The sequence below is a fragment of the Schistocerca nitens genome, chromosome 1 (assembly GCF_023898315.1).
Source record: "Schistocerca nitens isolate TAMUIC-IGC-003100 chromosome 1, iqSchNite1.1, whole genome shotgun sequence".
Classification (NCBI taxonomy): Eukaryota; Metazoa; Arthropoda; class Insecta; order Orthoptera; family Acrididae; genus Schistocerca; species Schistocerca nitens.
Genome location: NC_064614.1, coordinates 1,010,669,431 through 1,010,691,760, shown reverse-complemented (window position 1 = coordinate 1,010,691,760; position 22,330 = coordinate 1,010,669,431). Strand labels below are relative to the sequence as shown.

At 41.7% G+C, this 22,330-nt stretch overlaps 1 protein-coding gene across 4 annotated transcripts in view; it reads left to right on the top strand.

Annotated features, from left to right (window-relative positions):
* The window catches only part of LOC126195664 (citramalyl-CoA lyase, mitochondrial-like), a 238,862-nt gene that overhangs the window by 61,568 nt on the left and 154,964 nt on the right, over positions 1-22,330 (top strand). The window lies entirely within an intron of this gene.

Genomic DNA, 22,330 nt, shown 5'->3' with positions numbered 1-22,330 from the left:
AGTCTAACGGCTGTAGGCTTTCCCTGAAATTTGCAATTGTTAAATCGTTGACTGGACGTACTACTTTGGAGGACTGTTTAGTATTGCTGAATGGAGCTATGTCATATATTGTAACTAGCTGTGCACCATGATCAGAAAGACCATTCTCAACAGGCTGAGCATTTATCTGGTTAAACTTATCTTGGTCTATAAAGAAGTTATCTATCAGTGAGCTGCTATCCTTTACCACCCGAGTAGGAAAATCAATAACGGGTGTCAAATTGAAAGAACCGAGTAATACTTCAAGGTCATTTTTCCTATTACCCTCTTTCAGAGAATCTACATTGAGGTCCCCACAAATAATAATTTGCTTCCCCCTGTCTGACAGATAGCACAACAAGGAGTCCAAATTTTTCAGAAATAGATGAAAATTTCCTGATGGGGACCTATATACAGTTACAATTATAAATGTGCCTTTATTTTATTTAAGCTCACAGGCACATGCTTCTATATGTTTCTCTACACAAAACTTTTTTGTTTCTATACTTTTTGCACAATGATAACTTTTGACATATATGGCAACTCCTCCTTTCTCCATATTTTCTCTCATTACATGTGCAGAGAGCTTATATCCACTTACATTTACCTTATCCATATCAGTAACAATGTGATGCTCAGACAGGCATAGTATATCTATTTCATTCTCAGCTTCTAAATCTTCTAAACAAACCAGAAGCTCAGCTACTTTATTCTTTAAACTCCCAATATTTTGATGAAATATACTTACATTATTTTTAATTATACTGTTATGAGAACCTTTCCTTATTCTAACATTTGCAGTACTCTCCTGTCTGAGTTTCTCATTGTGCATAGGCCTAGTTCCTATACCAGTGGTCACACGGTGTTCAGAGAGGCAGATTATGTCAACTGGGTTGGGTGACTTTAATTCATCAATGCAATTACCTAGGTCTGAGATACAACTTGGTGGAGATAAAATTTCTGGTGATTGGTGAAAATTTATAGTTGATAGCTGTGATTGGTGATCCAACGTGCTAGAATTGTGCTGTTTAATTTCTTTCCTAAACTGAAGATTTGTTTCAATCCTGACCTCTCGTAGAACTTGACATCTTTCTGTCTTACCTATCCTAAAAGAGGTGCTGCTCCAACACCTGTAACCACTGGTATTTTACCATTCATGGCAGTGCCTCCCCCCCTTAAATTTCCTGCTATTACCCCAGCCAGTTTCCCCTTCCCTTTCCTGTTGAGATGTAGGCCGTGCCTGGTATAGTCCCACCTACTGAGATAATCAACAGGAACCACACCAATATGAGCCCCCGCACCCGACCCAAGCAGCTGTTCCAGCTCCAAATTAACTCTCCCAACAGAAGAGTTCAAATGAGGCCGGTCATGGCGTCTCAGGACAGATACAAATTCAACATTGGTGTGTCTCGATGCCGACACAATCTTTACCAGGTCACACTCTATACTGTACCCAGGATCTCTGTCGATGCTGTTCCCTGGCCCTCCCACAATAACCACGGTGTCTTCCCTGGTAAATCCTTTACAGAGTGAACCTAAATCCTCTGTCACCTGATCCAGACTAGCACTTGGTTTGAAAAAATTTGTGACCTGGTATTCTGGTCCTAATTCCTCCTGCAGAAGTTGGCCTACACCTCTGGCATGAGAACTGCCTAACAACAAAACTTTCTTCCTTTTCGATGACTTTCCTACATTCTTTTTCAATTTCCTATTGAAAGTTTGTTGTGTCCTGTCTACACCTACTTCTGCTTGAGGCTCATCAGTTTCTAACTGAAGCAACAGGTCAAACTTATTTTTGACATTCACCACAAAACTGTCAGACTTAGTTCTAGGCCTGTTCCTTCTGCTACCTGTTGCCACTTCCCACCTCTCTTTGCCCTTCTCCCTCCTTAACCTGTCCAGATCTTCCCTAGCCTGATCTAGCTCAGCCTGAAGGGCAGCAATTTTCCCCTCCTGTTCCACTATCTTCCTATCTCTGCTGCAGCTAGCCCTAAATGTGGAAAAATGTAATTTAATGCAAGTGAATTGGAAAATCAATCCTGTAATGTTTGGATACAGTATTCCTAGTGTCCTGCTTGACACAGTCAAATCATTTAAATATCTGGGCGAAATGTTGCAAAGTGAAATGAAATGGAATGAGCATGTGAGAACTGTGGTAGGGAACATGAATGGTCAACTTCTGTTTATTGAGAGAATTTTAGGAAAGAGTGGTTCACCTGTAAAGGAGGCCACATGTAGGACACTGTTGTGACCTATTCTTGAGTACTGCTTTAGTGTTTGGTATCTGTACCAGGTCAGGTTAAAGGAAGATATTGAAGCAATTTAGAGACGGGCTGCTAGATTTGTTACCGGTAGGTTGGAACAACACATAAGTGTTACGGAGATACTTTGAGAACTTTTCTGGAAGTATATGAACCTATATTAAATTTGTGGTCATGGGGCAAATTTATTATATGCACCAGAAGGTTCTGATTGTGATCGTTATTTTGGGGTAAGATGTTGAAATCATTTTTCTGAGCTGGTGCTTTAGAAGAAACACTATTTATGATATTTGTACACATTATTTTGCAAATATTCTGAAGGGTCAACATTTCCACAATGAAAATGAAATCTTTTATCACATTGTAGACAGATTGTATCACTTTTAACATATTTTGCAAAAGTTACACTTTTAAAGCAATAATTTCACAACCTTCCTCAAACAAGTCATTTGTACCTGGCACCATCTTGCTCTTGCCTAACATTACCCAATAGCTTATGTTTTCAGAGTACTCTCCTAGTCTGAGAGGAACTACTCTACAACCAAGAAAGGGTGCTTTGTAATTATTTTCCCCATAAGTTCAATCCATATTTATTTGGGAAACACCATTTAGATGGACCACCATTCTCTATGCCGGCTGTCTATCCTGAAGTATCCATTGGGTTGATCAGTGAGATGGGCACTAGGGTTCAGGAATAGGACATTACAACTGTGCACAAAAACGAATGCAATCACAAGGATGCTAGCTGCCTTCCAAGCAATGCTGTGGCAGAATACAACAGTGAAGCTAAAATCTCAATCACACCTGCATTAAATGATATTGCTGCTGTTCAAAGGGAAAATGTAACACTGCTGAAAACCATAGAACTCCTGAAGAATGAGCAAACAATGGAAGGAGAATTCTGATTAATATATGGAACACTGCATAAGAGGAAGTATGATACAATGGTGCCGAAATGGTTCCCACTCATCTGTGGCCAGCTATCTTGAAGTATTTCCGTAGAGCTCCTACATTTGATCACCTGGAAGTCATGATGACTTTATAAAGAATTAGGTGCAGATATCACCAGCCAGGTTTCTACCGGTCCAATAGACACTATGTACTGTAAGCAGTGCCTGTGATGGAATTACATGGCACAATTTCCTTCAGGGCATCTAGTACCAGTTCTGCTGGGAGCAGCACCATCCTTCTGAATGGGAATCAATCTTTTGGGGAGGTTCCAAAAGGCAACAAATGGGAATTGATGAATATAAGTGTGCACTGATTAACTGATCAGCTACGCTGTCACCAAAACTGTGCCGACTGCTGAAACCCCAAAGATTGCAAGATTCCTTGTGGAGGATATAATTTTGAAGCACGGAGCACTCCATGTGATAATTTCTTAACATGCAAAATTTTTCTGACTGGACCTAGCTTCAGAGGTAATTTTACATTCCAGTACCACCCACATGATGACAATTGCCTTTCTTTCAGTACAAAATGTAACTACATTATATTTCCTACAGTAAGGTCCTGTTCATTTTTTTCTGTAGGACCAAATAATTGGTGCGTAACAATTGAGAGAATGTGAAAATGTTGCGCATGGTTTTTGAGAGCCAGCTATAACATTGTGGGCACTCAAAATGATAGCAGTAGGGGGAGCTGAATCACCCTGTATAATCGTGTCACTCATCACAAGATCTGATGAAGATAAAGATATACCCCTCAAAGGTGGCATTCCTCACCCACATTTAGTGAAAGAGGAGAAGAAAGAATATTTCATAAGAGACATAAAAATTTGCTAAAGCTGTATCAAATTGAGAACTTGGAAGCAGAAGCCAGATTATGGTATGATGTCTAGACAAATAAGGAATTTTTGGAAACAAACCAAGTTCCATGATCTACTTGTGAAAACTGTCTTACCCATCAGCAAGGAGACTGCTTATATTCTGCCAAAAATACCATAAACAACTTGCCCTGTAGAGCATTCCTTTAGCATGCTGCATGGAGTGAAGATATGGCTGAGAAGTACTACTGGTGAGGACTGTCTTAAAGCTTGTACCTTCTCAGTATCCACAGAAAAGGAGTGAAAAACCCTGGTTTTGAGGATAGAATAATTAACTTTTTGAGCTACAAGAAAAGAAATTTACAATTTGCTTTTACAGATAAATAGTAGTGTCAGATTTGTGAACTAACCTATGTACAATTTGTTTTTTTATATCAATAATAGTAGAAAATCTTATGAGAAGAGCATCATTAGTTTGTTTTCTGTATTAAATTATAAGGACTTTGCTCCTGTATTTGTGTTGCTAAGTATTCACTGGTTTCAATAAAAAGTAGTTAAAATAATGTGTTATTCTGTTTTATAAGGTACATTAGTAAAGGGACAAAATTTTTAACAGTGGCGGAACTTTCTTATGGCTATTTACAAGCCACCATTCGTCTTTCAAAATATTAAAAATAGTTCAGACTGCAGGTCTAGCACCTCCCCTCCCCCCTTTTACAAACTATCATATTGTTTTCACCCTTGTTTACATGCCATGTGACCACCCAGTGCCTCAATTATACAGTGAGTTGTTACCACCTACATCTACATACAAACTCCACAAGCCACAGAATATGCTTGGTTGAAGGTGTCTTGTACCATTATTAGTCATTTCCCTTCCCATACCATTTGCAAATAAAATAAGGGAAAAGTGACTGTATATATTCTTCCATACAAGCCACAATTTTTCTTAACTTATTTTCACGATCCTTACGCAAAATTTACATTGGCAACATTAGAATCATTCTGTGGGCAGCTTCAAATGCTGAATCTCCAAATTTTTCTCAATAACATTTCATGAAAAAATATTGTCTTGCCTCCAGGGGTTCTCATTTGAGTTCACAAAGCATCTCCCTAATACTCACATCTTGATTAGACCTATTGTAACAAATCTAACAGTATGACTCTGAACTGCTTTAATGTTCTCCTTTAATCTGACCTGGTGGGGATTCTAAAGACTCAAACAACACTTGAGAATGATTTGCACTAATGTTCTATATGCAGTCTGCTTTATAGATGAGCTACCCTTTCCTAGTGTTCTCCTAATAGATTGAAGTCAACTGTTTACCTGCCCTACTATTGTTCGTACATGCTTGTTCCATTTTATTTTGTTTTGCTTTGCAGTGTTGTGCCAAGGCAATTAATTAATGTGATTGTGTGAAGCAGCACACTACTGATGCTGTATTTGAACATTACAGGATTATTTTTCCTTACTTGTCTGAATCACTTACATTTTTCTACATTTAGAGCTAGCTGCTGTTCAACAAACCAACTAGAAATTTTGTCTAAGTTGTCTTGTATCCTCTTACAGTCACGTAACGATGACATCTTCCTATACAGCACATCATCAGCAAACAGCCACATATTGCTCCTCACCTTGTCTGTCAGATCATTTATGTACAAGGTCTGCTCAAAAAATTCCGGAACATTCATAATTTTGCATCAGTGATGTGCTGGAGCAAAATATGGTTGGCATCCCTGCACACCCCTGTGTAACTGCTGAAAGTTTCATTGTTGTATGTCTGTGCTTATTATTGCTCTCCTTTCATCTTGAATTTTAACCTCACTTCTCAACCTTCCTTTTATTTCTGTCATTACGTCTTTGTTATCTAGGCTGAATAGTATGGGCAACAGACAGCACTCCTGCCGTCTACAGTTCCTAATCCAAGCACTTTGTTTTTGATCTTCCATTATTATTTTTGCCTCGTAGTTTTACATGTTGTGTATTATTCATCTTTCCCTGTAGCTTACGCCTAGTTTATTGAGAATGTCGAACGCCATGCATTCTTTTGCAATGTTGAAAGCTGTTTATAGGTAAACGAATACTATGAAAATGTCTTCATTTTTCAAACAGTGGAAAGTCCAGGTTGGAATATCAACAATTATGAAAAGGATATTTTGCTATTCAACATAAAATGACATGTTGAGTTGCAGACAGGTGCACAGTTTGCGAATTTCGAAATGGCAGAGTTAGAGGAGCAATGTGTCTGCATTAAATTTTGCATGAAACTCAAGAAAACCTTTACAGAAATGCACCAAATGATGCAGGAAGCTTATAGTGATGAATGCGTAAGCCGTACTCGGTGTTAAGAATGATTCACATGCTTTAAAAATGGCCTGACAGCAGTTAAAGATGACCCTCATCCAGGATGCCCTTCGATGTCTACTGATGAAGCTCATGGTAGGAATGTCAATAAAATTATGCATGCCAGTTGAAGACTGAGTGTCTGAGAGATTGCAGAAGAATGTACAACATTTCAGTTGGATCATGTCATGAAATTTTGACACAGTATATTGGAATGCATCGTATTGCCACCAAGCTGGTCCCATGGCTTATGAGTCAAGACTAGAAACACCTCCTCCTCACAATCTGTGAAAAGCTTTTGGATCGTGCAAATGAGAATGAGATGCTCCTTAAGAGAATCATAACTGGTGATGGGACATGGGTCAATGGTTATGACATGGAGACGTTGAAAGGATGAAGACTTGCAACGATAGACAAGATAAAAGAAAATTCGCAGATGGTACTTTACGTGACCCAGCAAAAGACATGCAGGACTGCTTTTGGAAGTGCAAACAGTATTGGGAGAGGTGTATCATTTGGGGGAGGGGAGTATTTTGAAGGAGACTAAGCACAATAAGTAAAAGGTAAGTGTAGAAAAAATTTGTGAACAAAGTTCTGGAATTTTTTGAACTTGTATACAGAGATTTCCTTCAGTTTTTTTACTTAAATAAGTCCTTTGCCAGTTTTCTGTTTCCATTGGTCCTAAACTAAAAAAGGAAAACTGACATTTATAAATCACATTATTTTTTAAGGAAAGGTGGTAACTATTTGAAATTTGAATAAAGTATGTGCCTTCTCTTCTCTTTGTATACTAACTGGCACTATAAAACTGTTGAGTGGCTAACATGGAATAAGTGCCTTAGGAGTTCATCTTTCCGCGTCTGCATATACAAGTATGTTAGGTCACAAAAATCACACACATGTGCACATATACAGATGGCAGTAGTATCATGTACACAAGGTATAAAAGGGCACTGCATTGGCGGTGCTGTGATTTGTACTCGGGTAATTCATGTGAAAAGGTTTCCATGTGATTACGACTGCACGATGGGAATTAACAGACTTTGAATGCGGAATGGTAGTTGGAGCTAGACACGTGGGACATTCAGGCATTACCTCTCACCGCCAACAACACAGTGGCTGATGGCCTTCACTTATCAACATAAAGCAGTGGCATTTGCATAGAGTTGTAAAGCCAACAGGCATGCAAAACTGCATGAAATAACCACAGAAATGAATGAGGGATGTATGATGAATGTATCAATTTGGACAGTATGGCAAAATTTGGCGTTAATGGTCTGTGACAGTAGGTGACGCACACAAGTGTCTTTGTAACAGCAGGACATCGCCCGCAATGTCTCTCCTGGGCTCATGACCATATTGGTTGGATCCTAGATGACTGGAAAACCTTTGTCTGGGCAGATGAGTCCTGGTTTCAGTTGGTAAGAGCTGATGGTAAGGTTCAAGTGTGGCACAGATTCCCATGAAGCCATGGACCCAAGTTGTCAACAAGGCACTGTGGAAGCTGGCGGTGACTTCTTAGGTGCAGGATGTGTTTAAACGGAATAGACTGGGTCCTCTGGTCCAACTGAACCTATCATTGAATGGAAAAGCTTATGTTTGGTTGGTCATAGACCATTTGCAGCCATAAATGGACTTCCTGTTACCAAACAACGATGGAATTTTTATGGCTGAGATGCACCATGTCAGAACATTTTGGACAGTTCAAATGAATGGTTTGTGGTCATCCATATTGCCCATCATGAATCCTATTGAACATTCATGGTGCATAATTGAGAGGTCAGTTGATGCACAAAATCCTGCACCAACAACAATCACGAACAGCTATGGAGGCAGCCTGGCTCAATATTTCTACAGGGGTCTTCCAATGACTTGTTGAGTACATGCCACATTGGCCTGCTGCACTATGGCAGGCAAAAGGAGGTTTAACATGATATTAGGAGGGATCCCATGACTTTTTTCAGTTCAGAGTAGGACTCATAAATCAATCCATCAAGACATTGCACACAATATCTGAAAGTTTCAAATATCTGAAAATTGTCATCTGTTTGAAAAAAAGTGTAGAAAAGTTTTATAGATGCCAAAAATGTTTTTTTGTGAAATTATAGTGCAGAGAATTAACAACAGTTGGTTAAACATCTTCTCCAGACCTGTCGCAACATTGGATTCAGTTGCATATTTTCCACCCTCACCCAAACATGTTCAAGTGAAACTTGGATGTACACTCAGAGGTACAGGTTGACCACTTCTATTCATGACTTGAGAATTCAAAAGGATATAACCATGGCAATATAATGAGCAGATGCTTAGTAATAACACACATAAAGACCTGTAACCTGACATAAAACTGACAAATAGAAAAACAAGTGTTTTTAGACTATATATTGATATTTTTCACAATATTGTCATGATCAAAGCTGATTTCTCATTACTTTGAACATGGAGCAACTACTTTCAATGTAGAACAAGTCCTAAGTTATATTAACCCATTCTTTAGTTGCATTATTCAATGTAATTTCTTGTATGCAACATTGCACTGGTGGATAAATTAAAAGTATTTTCCAAAAACCAAGACTTAATCCTTTTTTAAAACTGGTATATGATTATAATCAATCTTTCCTTGGCATTTGATACAAACAAAAATAGAAACTTATAAAAACTTCTTACATAGTGTAATGAAATAAAGTACATCCACAGATGCTGGATGTAAGGAAAAAGCGAATCTATACACTTGATCAGGGGAGATTTAGTAGTTCAGATTTCACTGTACATTATTTAGGGCTTTATTAAATAAAAGAAAATGAATAAAAAAAGGCTCGCAATGAATTTTTTCCCAAAGCCAACAAACAGAGAGCAAATGTGAATCTGATTGGTGTTGTTTAAAGCTGTGGTGGTGATTGTGGCAATGGTCTTATATCATTCCTTTTTTGTGTGTTAAATATTTTTTACTAAATATGAGAAATATATTTTTTGCATGTCACAAGTGTCATGTAAAAGATATGGAATGTCATGGAGAAACAAGATTTCATAAGATTTACAGAGGCAAATTCTCTTTAATTACAATGAAATATAGTAAATGCTGTTACTGATGTACAATATGTGTTAACCACTGTTTTAGTATCAGAATATCATCAAACAACCAATGTACTTGACCATTTTAAATTTATGGGTCTGAAGTCAGATTGAAAACTACTTTGCTTTTTCACTTCCAGGATCTTATGCAGAAATAGCCTGGATCTTTTTTAACCATCAGAATAATCTCCGATGTCAAAAATAGTAAAATGTGGAAACATTTTCTTTGCGTATTTTCACCCACTCATATTCGAAGGTATATTTCATGGTAATTGTGTGGAGTCACAAGGTATGTTCTTGTCCCAGAAAATGGCTGTCTGATTTGTCAGTTTGTTAACTTCATTTAGGGCACTGTTCGAGCGTGTGTAGTTCCTAACACTGCCATAACAATACATATACTCCCACATGGGATTTGTAGCTAATAATCTGTACTCATTAAAAAGGAGGTGCAGCATTATCTGTGAACATCAAGCAGTGGCCTAGCTGCAGGCTATGCTTGCGGTCCCTGCACTAAGCGTTGCTGACTAGCAACGAGCTATGCTTGCAGAGATGTAAATAAATGTACAGAAAACAAACTAAGGGTATACTTGCAGTTCATAGACCATGTGTTAACTGGGTATTCATTGTTGTACAAGCTCTCCTGTCATAGTACACTGTAGCCTCGCAGCTGGCGAAGTACAAAGCTCGATATGTACACTATTATGGTTGTTATGTGCTGCCTGTTTCTGAGTTAGTGGTAGAACTAACTGCTGCTGCAATTCCCACTGGGCTGTGACAGATGACACTGAAACTTACTCGGTGTGACAAACTACCTTCTGGTTTGTGGTGGTAATCTTAATACTGGTGGCCAAGAACGCATTGGCGATGTGTTTCCTGTGAGTCTATTGTTGGCCTCTAGTTATTGTCTTGGAACCTCTTTGCTGCATGGTGTGCTGCTGTCAGCTTATGCCATTATGCCAGCAAATTCCCCCCGCCTCCGCCCCCTCCGGCTCCCTCTCCGAAATGCTGCACCATTGTCATGTAGTGAGTCTGTGAATGACAGGACGCAGGACATAGAGATGCGTTTGAAGCCATGACTGTGGAGGATGGCGTACTTCTGGCTGTACCCCACCACCAGCCTTGAGAGGCAACAGGAACATCCCCCAGAAAACTGCTGTGGAAGCACATGTCCAGGCTTGAAGGCGTGTGCTGGGGCAATGACAGAGACGGCGATGGTGGGTCCAGGTTCATTGAGTCGACGAGTGGGTACAGCGGGGGTGAGGACGCATTGTCCATTCGCTACTCCTGGGGTGCTACATCTACATCTACATTTATACTCCGCAAGCCACCCAACGGTGTGTGGCGGAGGGCACTTTACGTGCCACTGTCATTACCTCCCTTTCCTGTTCCAGTCGCGTATGGTTCGCGGGAAGAACGACTGTCTGAAAGCCTCCGTGCGCACTCGAATCTCTCTAATTTTACATTCGTGATCTCCTCGGGAGGTATAAGTAGGGGGAAGCAATATATTCGATACCTCATCCAGAAACGCACCCTCTCGAAACCTGGCCAGCAAGCTACACCGCGATGCAGAGCGCCTCTCTTGCAGAGTCTGCCACTTGAGTTTATTAAACATCTCCGTAACGCTATCACGGTTACCAAATAACCCTGTGATGAAACGCGCCGCTCTTCTTTGGATCTTCTCTATCTCCTCCATCAACCCGATCTGGTACGGATCCCACACTGATGAGCAATACTCAAGTATAGGTCGAACGAGTGTTTTGTAAGCCACCTCCTTTGTTGATGGACTACATTTTCTAAGCACTCTCCCAATGAATCTCAACCTGGTACCCGCCTTACCAACAATTAATTTTATATGATCATTCCACTTCAAATCGTTCCGCACGCATACTCCCAGATATTTTACAGAAGTAACTGCTACCAGTGTTTGTTCCGCTATCATATAATCATACAATAAAGGATCCTTCTTTCTATGTATTCGCAATACATTACATTTGTCTATGTTAAGGGACAGTTGCCACTCCCTGCACCAAGTGCCTATCCGCTGCAGATCTTCCTGCATTTCGCTACAATTTTCTAACGCTGCAACTTCTCTGTATACTACAGCATCATCCGCGAAAAGCCGCATGGAACTTCAGACACTATCTACTAGGTCATTTATATATATTGTGAAAAGCAATGGTCCCATAACACTCCCCTGTGGCACGCCAGAGGTTACTTTAACGTCTGTAGACGTCCTTCCATTGATAACAACATGCTGTGTTCTGTTTGCTAAAAACTCTTCAATCCAACCACACAGCTGGTCTGATATTCCGTAGGCTCTTACTTTGTTTATCAGGCGACAGTGCGGAACTGTATCGAACGCCTTCCGGAAGTCAAGAAAAATAGCATCTACATGGGAGCCTGTATCTAATATTTTCTGTGTCTCATGAACAAATAACGCGAGTTGGGTCTCACACGATCGCTGTTTCCGGAATCCATGTTGATTCCTACATAGTAGATTCTGGGTTTCCAAAAACGACATGATACTCGAGCAAAAAACATGTTCTAAAATTCTACAATAGATCGACGTCAGAGATATAGGTCTATAGTTTTGCGCATCTGCTCGACGACCCTTCTTGAAGACTGGGACTACCTGTGCTCTTTTCCAATCATTTGGAACCCTCCGTTCCTCTAGAGACTTGCGGTACACGGCTGTTAGAAGGGGGGCAAGTTCTTTCGTGTACTCTGTGTAGAATCGAATTGGTATCCCGTCAGGTCCAGTGGACTTTCCTCTGTTGAGTGATTCCAGTTGCTTTTCTATTCCTTGGACACTTATTTCGATGTCAGCCATTTTTTCGATTGTGCGAGGATTTAGAGAAGGAACTGCAGCGCGGTCTTCCTCTGTGAAACAGCTTTGGAAAAAGGTGTTTAGTATTTCAGCCTTACGCGTGTCATCCTCTGTTTCAATGCCATCATCATCCCGGAGTGTCTGGATATGCTGTTTCGAGCCACTTACTGATTTAACGTAAGACCAGAACTTCCTAGGATTTTCTGTCAAGTCGGTACATAGAATTTTACTTTCGAATTCACTGAACGCTTCTCGCATAGCCCTTCTTACGCCAACTTTGACATCGCTTAGCTTCTGTTTGTCTGAGAGGTTTTGGCTGCGTTTAAACTTGCAGTGAAGCTCTCTTTGCTTTCGCAGTAGTTTCCTAACTTCGTTGTTGTACCACGGTGGGTTTTTCCCGTCCCTCACAGTTTTACTCGGCACGTGCCTGTCTAAAACGCATTTTACGATTGCCTTGAACTTTTTCCATAAACACTCAACATTATCAGTGTCAGAACAGAAATTTTCGTTTTGATCTGTTAGGTAGTCTGAAATCTGCCTTCTATTACTCTTGCTAAACAGATAAACCTTCCTCCCTTTTTTTATATTCCTATTAACTTCCATATTCAGGGATGCTGCAACGGCCTTATGATCACTGATTCCCTGTTCCGCACTTACAGAGTCGAAAAGTTCGGGTCTGTTTGTTATCAGTAGGTCCAAGATGTTATCTCCACGAGTCGGTTCTCTGTTTAATTGCCCGAGGTAATTTTCGGATAGTGCACTCAGTATAATGTCACTCGATGCTCTGTCCCTACCACCCGTCCTAAACATCTGAGTGTCCCAGTCTATATCTGGTAAATTGAAATCTCCACCTAAGACTATAACATGCTGAGGAAATTTATGTGAAATGTATTCCAAATTTTCTCTCAGTTGTTCTGCCACTAACGCTGCTGAGTCGGGAGGTCGGTAAAAGGAGCCAATTATTAACCTAGCTCGGTTGTTGAGTGTAACCTCCACCCATAATAATTCACAGGAACTATCCACTTCTACTTCACTACAGGATAAACTACTACTAACAGCGACGAACACTCCACCACCGGTTGCATGCAATCTATCCTTCCTAAACACCGTCTGTACCTTTGTAAAAATTTCGGCAGAATTTATCTCTGGCTTAAGCCATCTTTCTGTACCTATAACGATTTCAGCTTCGGTGCTTTCTATCAGCGCTTGAAGTTCCGGTACTTTACCAATGCAGCTTCGACAGTTGACAATTACAATACCGATTGCTGCTTGGTCCCCGCATGTCCTGACTTCGCCCCGCACCCGTTGAGGCTGTTGCCCTTTCTGTACTTGCCCAAGGCCATCTAACCTAAAAAACCGCCCTGCCCACGCCACACAACCCCTGCTACCTGTGTAGCCGCTTGTTGCGTGTAGTGGACTCCTGACCTATCCAGCGGAACCCGAAACCCCACCACCCTATGGCGCAAGTCGAGGAATCTGCCGCCCACATGGTCGCAGAACCGTCTCAGCCTCTGATTCAGACCCTCCACTCGGCTCTGTACCAAAGGTCCGCAGTCAGTCCTGTCGACGATGCTGCAGATGGTGAGCTCTGCTTTCATCCCGCTAGCGAGACTGGCAGTCTTCACCAAATCAGATAGCCGCTGGAAGCCAGAGAGGATTTCCTCCGATCCATAGCGACACACATCATTGGTGCCGACATGAGCGACCACCTGCAGATGGGTGCACCCTGTACCCTTCATGGCATCCGGAAGAACCCTTTCCACATCTGGAATGACTCCCCCCGGTATGCACACGGAGTGCACATTGGTTTTCTTCCCCTCTCTTGCTGCCATTTTCCTAAGGGGCCCCATTACGCACCTGACGTTGGAGCTCCCAACTACCAGTAAGCCCACCCTCTGCGACCGCCCGGATCTTGCAGACTGAGGGGCAACCTCTGGAACAGGACAAGCAGCCATGTCAGGCCGAAGATCAGTATCAGCCTGAGACAGAGCCTGAAACTGGTTCGTCAGACAAACTGGAGAGGCCTTCCGTTCAGCCCTCCGGAATGTCTTTCGCCCCCTGCCACACCTTGAGACGACCTCCCACTCTACCACAGGTGAGGGATCAGCCTCAATGCGGGCAGTATCCCGGGCAACCACAGTCTTAGTCCGATCGGGGGATGCGTGGGACGAGCTGGCCGTCCCCGACAAACCCCCATCCGGACCCCCACAGTGATGCCCATTGGCAACAGCCTCAAGCTGTGTGACCGAAGCCAACACTGCCTGAAGCTGGGAGCGAAGGGATGCCAACTCAGCCTGCATCCGAACACAGCAGTTGCAGTCCCTATCCATGCTAAAAACTGGTGGCATCAATGGGTGGCTGCGAAGGATACATGGTCCCACTGGTCTGTGACAGATGACACAAACTTACTCGGTGTGACAGACTTACCTTCTGGTCTGTGGTGGCAATCTTAATACTGGTGGCCAAGAACGCATTAACGATGTGTTTCCTGTGAGTCTATTGTTGGCCTCTAGTTATTGTCTTGGAACCTCTTTGCTGCATGGTGTGCTGCTGTCAGCTTATGCCATTATGCCAGCACATTCCTCCCACCTCCGCCCCCTCCGGCTCCCTCTCCGAAATGCTGCACCATTGTCATGTAGTGAGTCTGTGAGTGACAGGACGCAGGACATAGAGATGCATTTGAAGCTATGACTGTGGAGGATGGTGTACTTCTGGCTGTACCCCACCACCAGCCTTGAGAGGCAACAGGAACATCCCCCAGAAAACTGCTGTGGAAGCACATGTCCAGGCTTGAAGGCGTGTGCTGGGACAATGACAGAGACGGCGATGGTGGGTCCAGGTTCATTGAGTCGACGAGTGGGTACAGTGGGGGTGAGGACGCATCGTCCATTTGCTGCTCCTGGGGTGCTCTGGTGGCATCAGCGGGTGGCTGCGAAGGATACATGGTCCCAAGAAGACGTGAATCTGGGGGAAGAAAAGCAGCAGAATCACGGGGCAAATGAAATGCGCTAAGTTGCTTCTGGTGGCGGCGCTGCAAACTATCGGGACCTGCAAATAAATACATGTAAGAGCCAATGCATTCTTGGATCACACATCTTTCCCAGTGCCCATGCTTGCCATAAACTGAAATGAATGAGATCATGTGGCGCAAAGTGATACTTGTGGACCATTGATGGTGCCAGTTGCTGTGGTGGGTTTATTGGGTGTAGCAGTGTCTGATGGCGGTGGTAATGCAGAAGTTCTGCCGGTGATGGTCCGTCTCTTGGGTGGGAGTTATAGGAGGTGAGAAAGAGTTGCAGCATGTATTCCCGTGTTTGAGTGGTGGAAAGCTTGGCCATCTCTTGCTTGAAAGTGCAGATGAAGCATTTTGCTTCTCTGTTGGACTGTGGGTGAAATGGAGCACTTGTTAGATGATCAATGCCATTTCGCTCAAAGTCACGTGAAGTGAACTGTGGTCCATTGTCCGACATGAGTACTTCTGGCAAACCTTCTGTGCAAAATATGGAGGACAACACTTGAATGGTGTGACATGATCTGGTAGAGTTCATAGGCACCGCAAGTGGAAACTTGCTAAAAGAGTCTACCACTCTGAGCCAACAACTGTTTCAAAATGATCCTGCAAAGTCTATGTGCAGTGGTTGCCATGGGGATTGAGTCTCAGACCAAGTTGAGAATGTCTGTGTCTGAGCAGATTGGTTTTCCGCAAATGCGCGACACTGTGACATCATCTGTTCAATGTGGGCATCCATGCCTGCCAAGTGCAATGCTGTCGAGCTAACTGTTTAGCTTGAACAATTGCCCAATGTCCTGGTGGAGCAATCACAACACATCCTTTTGCAACACTTTTGGAATAAGCACACAGGATTGTCCACGTTCATTTTGCACTGGTGTCACACCTTGTTGAAGTGAAAGACTATGCCGACCGCAAAATTTGGCGTGCAACTGAGTTCTGGATACTATTCAATAAACAAGGGCCAAGAAAAGCGAATATGATGCAATGATATCTTAAGATCTGTGTGTGTGTCTGCTTCTGTGGCCTGTGCAATTTCTTTGTAGTGCCAGGGAAAAGATTCCAGCAAATCAGAGTCCTGCACATCAATTTGGCAACAAGATGCGGCAGATGAATCAAAATCAGAGTCTGGGCCAATCAGAAGGTGAGATAGGGCATCTGCATTGCCATGCGTTGCCATAGGTCTGTACACAATTTCATACTGATACTGTGAAAGCACAAAGCTCAGTGTTGCAATTTTTGAGCAGTGTGTGTAAGAACTGGCTTTGAGAGAGGAAACAAGGACTGCAAAGGCTTGTGATCAGTCACTAAATAGAACTTGTGACCATACAAATAGTGATGGAATTTTGTCACACCATACACAATAGTGAGGGCCTCTTTTTCTGCTTGAGAATAATTGCACCAAGTTTGAGTTAACAACTTTGAGGCAAAAGCAATAGGTCCATCTTGTGGACCAATTCAGTGTCAAAGCACAGTGCCAATTTTGTAGGAAGAAGCATTGACTTGCAAAACTACTGGCTTGGGAGGGTCAAAATGCACTAAACATCAGTCACTAAACAAGGCATTTTTGAGTTTCTGAAATGTGTTTTGACACTCTTGAGGCCACACGAAAGATACATTTTTGCGACACAAGTGATGCAAAGGAACCGTGATCTGAGTGGCATTCGGCGTGAACTGAGTATAGTACGTCATCTTGCCTAATACTGACTGCAGTTCAGACACATTGCGAGGAACAGGCAGGTCACGGATTACAAGCAAATGAGATTGGAGGCGGGTTCAAACCCTGACTGTTTATCACATGACATATTTACTGTAGTTCAGTTTGAAGAGAGTCACACTTTTTGAGAGGACACTTGAGTCCTGCTCCTGACAACACTCAAAAGAGAGTACACATATTAGCAGTGTGTTCCTCTGGTGTACGACTTGAGACATCAATATTGTCAGGGTAGTTTGAACAAAATGGCCTTTTTGCAGCCAGCTGTTCCAAGTAATGTTGTTTACAACAAACACATCTGCAATTCTTCATCCAATGGAATTTGCAAATAGGCATCATGAAGACCTATCTTGGAAAAGTAATGTCCTGCACCAAGCCTGTCCACGAGTTCATCAGGGCGAGGTAAAGGATAAGTGTCAACTTTTGTCTATGGGTTGTCTGTAGACGAGGTCAACACAAATGTGAATGCGACCAGAAGGCTTAGGCAACAAAGCTAGTGGACTTGCCCATTGACTAGCTTGAATGGGAGCAATTACATAATTATCTTGCAATTCTTTCAATTCACTGGCTACTTTGTCTCTTAAAGCAATTGGAATGGGGCAGACCCGGAAAAACTTGGGCTGTGCATTGTCTTTAAGTGTAACATGCATTACAAATTTATTAGCTTTTCCCATTCTTTCTGAAAATAGCTCAGGAAATTCTTTAAGCAAGCTTTCTACATTGTCTTGTGGTTCAGGTCTAGAGACCGACAGTACATTGTCGTGGATACTAAGTTCCAAACAAATCAAAGGCATCTAAACCGAAAATGCTCTCACTGTATTGATTTCAACACAGAAAAATTCACTGTCCTAGTGTGAGATTTGTAAGTGGCAGGCAAACTACACTGTCCAAGCACTGGAATTTCGTGTCTGTTGTAAGCAGTGAGGTGCTTGCTAGATATAGGATGGTGTGGAGAGCCTAACTGTTCATATGTGGCACGATTAAGCAAAGTGACTGATGAACCTGTGTCTAACTGAAAGTTCACATGATGGCCAGCAATTCATAATGAGACATATACTTTGTTAGAATGTCATTGCACAGCACTAGAGTGAGAAGGAGGCACAACCATAATCTTACTTTTGTCAGGACCTGTTGAATGTTTGGAATACACAACATTCACTGCATGTGTATGAGATTTTCTCCTAGGAGCTGGCGATATTGGCCTTTTGGTTCCATTGCAAACAAACTGCTTGGACATGGCCTTTTTTCCACATGTATAACATGTTGCGTTACATGATGGGCAGTCCTCTCTTTTATGGCAAGCAAAATATCTAGGGCAAGACTTCATGAAGTTCACAAGTCTGTTTACATGTTTATGTGGCTGCGTATGTACTCACTGTTGTGGTTGTTTGGGGCGGTCAAAAGCAAGGGGCAACTCAGTCTGACAAATTCAGGCCTGGTCAAACTTATCAGCTGCTATGCCACCTGACTCAATTGCTCTAAGATGTGCAACACTTGAGGAGGTGAAGAATTGGAGTACTTCAGGATCTGTTGCCATATTCTACTATTGGGGACATTGAATGTTATAGCATCTCCAATCATTAAGTCACTGTAAAAGTTCTCACTACTACACTTAAATTTACACTTCCTAGTCATGTCCATTAATCCTGTATACCACTGACAGTATGCCTGTTTTGGCTTTTTCTGCAAATGAAAAAACTGCTATCTAGGTGCAGCTACTTGAACTTGCTGATCATAGTACTGAGCTAATGCAGTGATTACTTCATCATAACTGAGTTCATTGGGACACACAGTTGGGAATAGTTTTTATATTAACCTCGACAATCCAAAGAAAGTATTGTAGCTTCCCAGTACCTTTAATGTGATGAAATGCCCAATGAGCTTCGAACTGTGTCAGGTATTCAAGCCATTCCTCTTCTGTGTCATTAAATTGCTCTAATGGTGGCATGCTGATTGGCAGCACTTGTTGGGTGTGTCGGTCTGTTGGATTCTGCTGTTGTGCAGCCGACGCTGCTTGTGCAGCCAAAAGTTGTACCATCATGAGAAAGGCAGAAATTTGTTGGTTCTGAAACTTAAAAGTTTGTGTTAGATCAGTTACACTGGCTGTCTGCAGCTGGGGCATGGGGGTAGGTGGTGGAGGGGGCGGAGTACCCATGGTTTATGCAAATAAGTTATAGCAAAAAAAAAAAAAAAAAAATGCCACAGAAAAAAGAAATTTGATTAGGTCTGCGGCTCCCCTTGTGAAAAACATGCAAGAAAGACAACAAAAATTTAGCAAAACGTGAATACTATCACCCCTGCAATCTGAAACACAAGAGAATCAAGCAAATTCTTCTTCAATGAAGGATTCTTGTTGCCACCTTTTATGTCATCTTGTTGTCTCTGTAGAGCTGTACCATGGGAAGCAAGGAGAGGATGTTGTTTGGTGGCCAGTATCCTCTTTCTATAACACAAACTGCATGCATATATTAACTGGGTTCTTTATTCATAAGAACAGAAAGTTTACTTAACTCAAGATAGTCGTTGTGGTACAAGCTCTTCTGTCATAGTCCATGGTAGCCTTACTGCTGGTGAAGTACGAAGTCTGCTATGTATACTATTAGGGTTGTTATGTGTTGCCTGCCTCTGAATTAGCGGCAGACCTAACTGGTGCTGCGATTATAGCTGGGCTGTGACAGATGACACTGGAACTTACTTAGTGTGACAGACTCACCCTCCAGTCTGTGGCGGCAATCTAAATACTTGTGGCCGAGAGGGCATTGGCAGCGCATTTCCTGTGAATCTGTTGTTGGCCTCTATCAATCATCTCGTAACCACTTTGCCACACTGTGTGCTGGCGCCAGCATATGCCAGCACAGTTGACATCCTGTTGATGCCTAATACAAGGGTGGAGGCTGTAGCAAAAGCAGGTAGGCATTTGGGCAGCCATGTCCTGAGTGTGGCTGTGTAGATCTCACCCAGTTGGCAGCTGAGGCGAAGGAGGGCAGTAAAGCTTGTTGTGGCTGGAGCTGATTTCAATGCCTGACTAGATGTTCCTGGATGGCTGCAACTCCAAACATTAGCCACTCCCTATTACTGACTTTTCCTTGATTGCAAGGTCAAAGGCAGTATTTAACACATTAACTCATTCATAAAGTAATCAGACATATGAGGTTGTTGTATACATGGGAGTCTGATTCTTTAAAGAACTGGGGATTTACTGCTTGTATAAGAATTGCCCACAATGATAAGAGCTGTTGGATCATTTTGTAAGATTAAGAACAGCATGTGGTCTACAGGGGATATTAACAATGGTTGTCTGTTTAGTCAAGGGTCACTTGGTGGATTACAGAATGATTGTAGGCACTGTTGATCTCATTTCATGGCACAATTGAAAGAAGTTATACTCTTAGAGTAGAAGATGATTAGTAGAAGATGATTTATAGACTAAAGTTGGAGAGAATATTGAGTGTTAAGGGAATAGGTTTTTCATGTCCTATTTGAATTGGACCACACTGGTGAAAGATATCTAATTGCATACAAGCTCACAAGTGTAGTTTCAGCATGAAAGGCACCTATTCTTTCATATGCCTGTTTCCACATTGATTCTGACACAGAATTTTTGGAAAGTTCAGAATTTTCTGTTTGTTAAATAGTGACTCATTTTATTACAGTCTAGTTACACAATGGACACACACACACGATTGATGAGCTAGATGAGTGACGCAAGTAATTTCATTATAAACAATATGTTAATTATATCTGGAAGAAAGTACACAGTTTTCGTAAGACTATCAAGTTATCACAGTTTAGCAGGAGTCAAGTCATATGAACAACAGTCTCTGTAATTCCACTGCACATAATAGATGGAAGTGTCTGAGCCATTTTGGTGACATAGTATTTAGGCCTATTTCTTGGTCAAGAGACAATGTGGTTTTTGAGGGTGTTTCCAAATCCATCCTGCATAACATTAATTTACTTCTTCTTAGGATTTATTCAGGACAGATGTGTCATGTGGATGATGACAGTGTCCATGCCTTCAGGTAGCCTATCTGAATTCTTATTGGGTTGAGGCTTATGACTGAAAGGCTTCACCTCTCAATTAACTCTGATCTGTTTGTCATTCTTTTGGTAGCTGCTTAATAGATATTCTCCTTCTACTACAAATATTTTAACAATGTAATCTTAAAAATTATGTAATGATCGATTTCACTATTGCCAATCTGTGGTTGGAGTCAGCCACAGCTGTCTAATATCTATGGTTACCTGGGATAAACAGAGGTGGAAAGGAAGTATGAAGGGAGTGCAGTTCATTCACAAATGAGGTTTCGATCAAAACTTTTATGCAACAGTTCTGAGTACCAGTGTTGTTTTTCTGTCATGGTTCCTTACTGGAAAATGTAGAGAAAATTTTGAGAATTGCTTTGTAATTTGTCAGAAGTTTGCTTAGTCAGTGTACGGGCATCACAGACATGCTCAACAAATTCAAGCATAGTATGATGTAGGAAAGAGATTGTGCAGAATGTCAAACCTCTCCCTTAAAATACTGAATGCAGATGCACCAAAACAAGTTGAGAAATGTATTACTTCTTCTCACAGACGTTTCATATAATGACCATTACAGTAAAATTGGAGAAATTTTGGTTTACACAAAGGAATTCCTGCTATTGTTTTTGTATGCAGGTGTCTGGGAAATGGGATAAGCTGGCCACACAGTGGTAATGATGCAGAAGGTATGCTCAGTCACACACTACATTGCACCATATAGCGCAGACATGATAGTGGCAGAAGCTATGCATTGTAGTTCAGTTATTTCAGCATCAATAACCCACAGACTTAGACTTTGATCCTGGTTAGTCGCAGGAGGTTTTTTGACAGCTGTTTAACTTTCACCTTTGAAAATAAATGAAAAAGTGCAACATCATATTGAAGCTAGTTTCAAAACTATGTTATGGGCCTTTCCATAATTAGGTGATGCTGATGTGTGAGACTCCATTCACACTTTAGAGGATGAGGATATAAATCTTCATCTTTCAGTTCTGCGAGAATAGACGATTTGTGGGATAGTTCCTTTAAAATGAAGCATGGCCAGTTTCAACTCTTATCCTTGTCCTACTGAAATATTCTTATTCTCTTGAGATGGTAATTAATTTCTAACAAGTTTGAGGTTGAATAGACATCTTACAATAACCTGCCACCCCGAAATTGAAGGAAGTAAGGAATATTAGATGTCCTCTGAATAATGAGGTCATTAGAGATTGAGTATGGAGTACAAGTTTGAATTGTTAAACAAGGATAAGAAAGGAAAATGCTCGGTCTGTTACACAGAACCATCCCAGC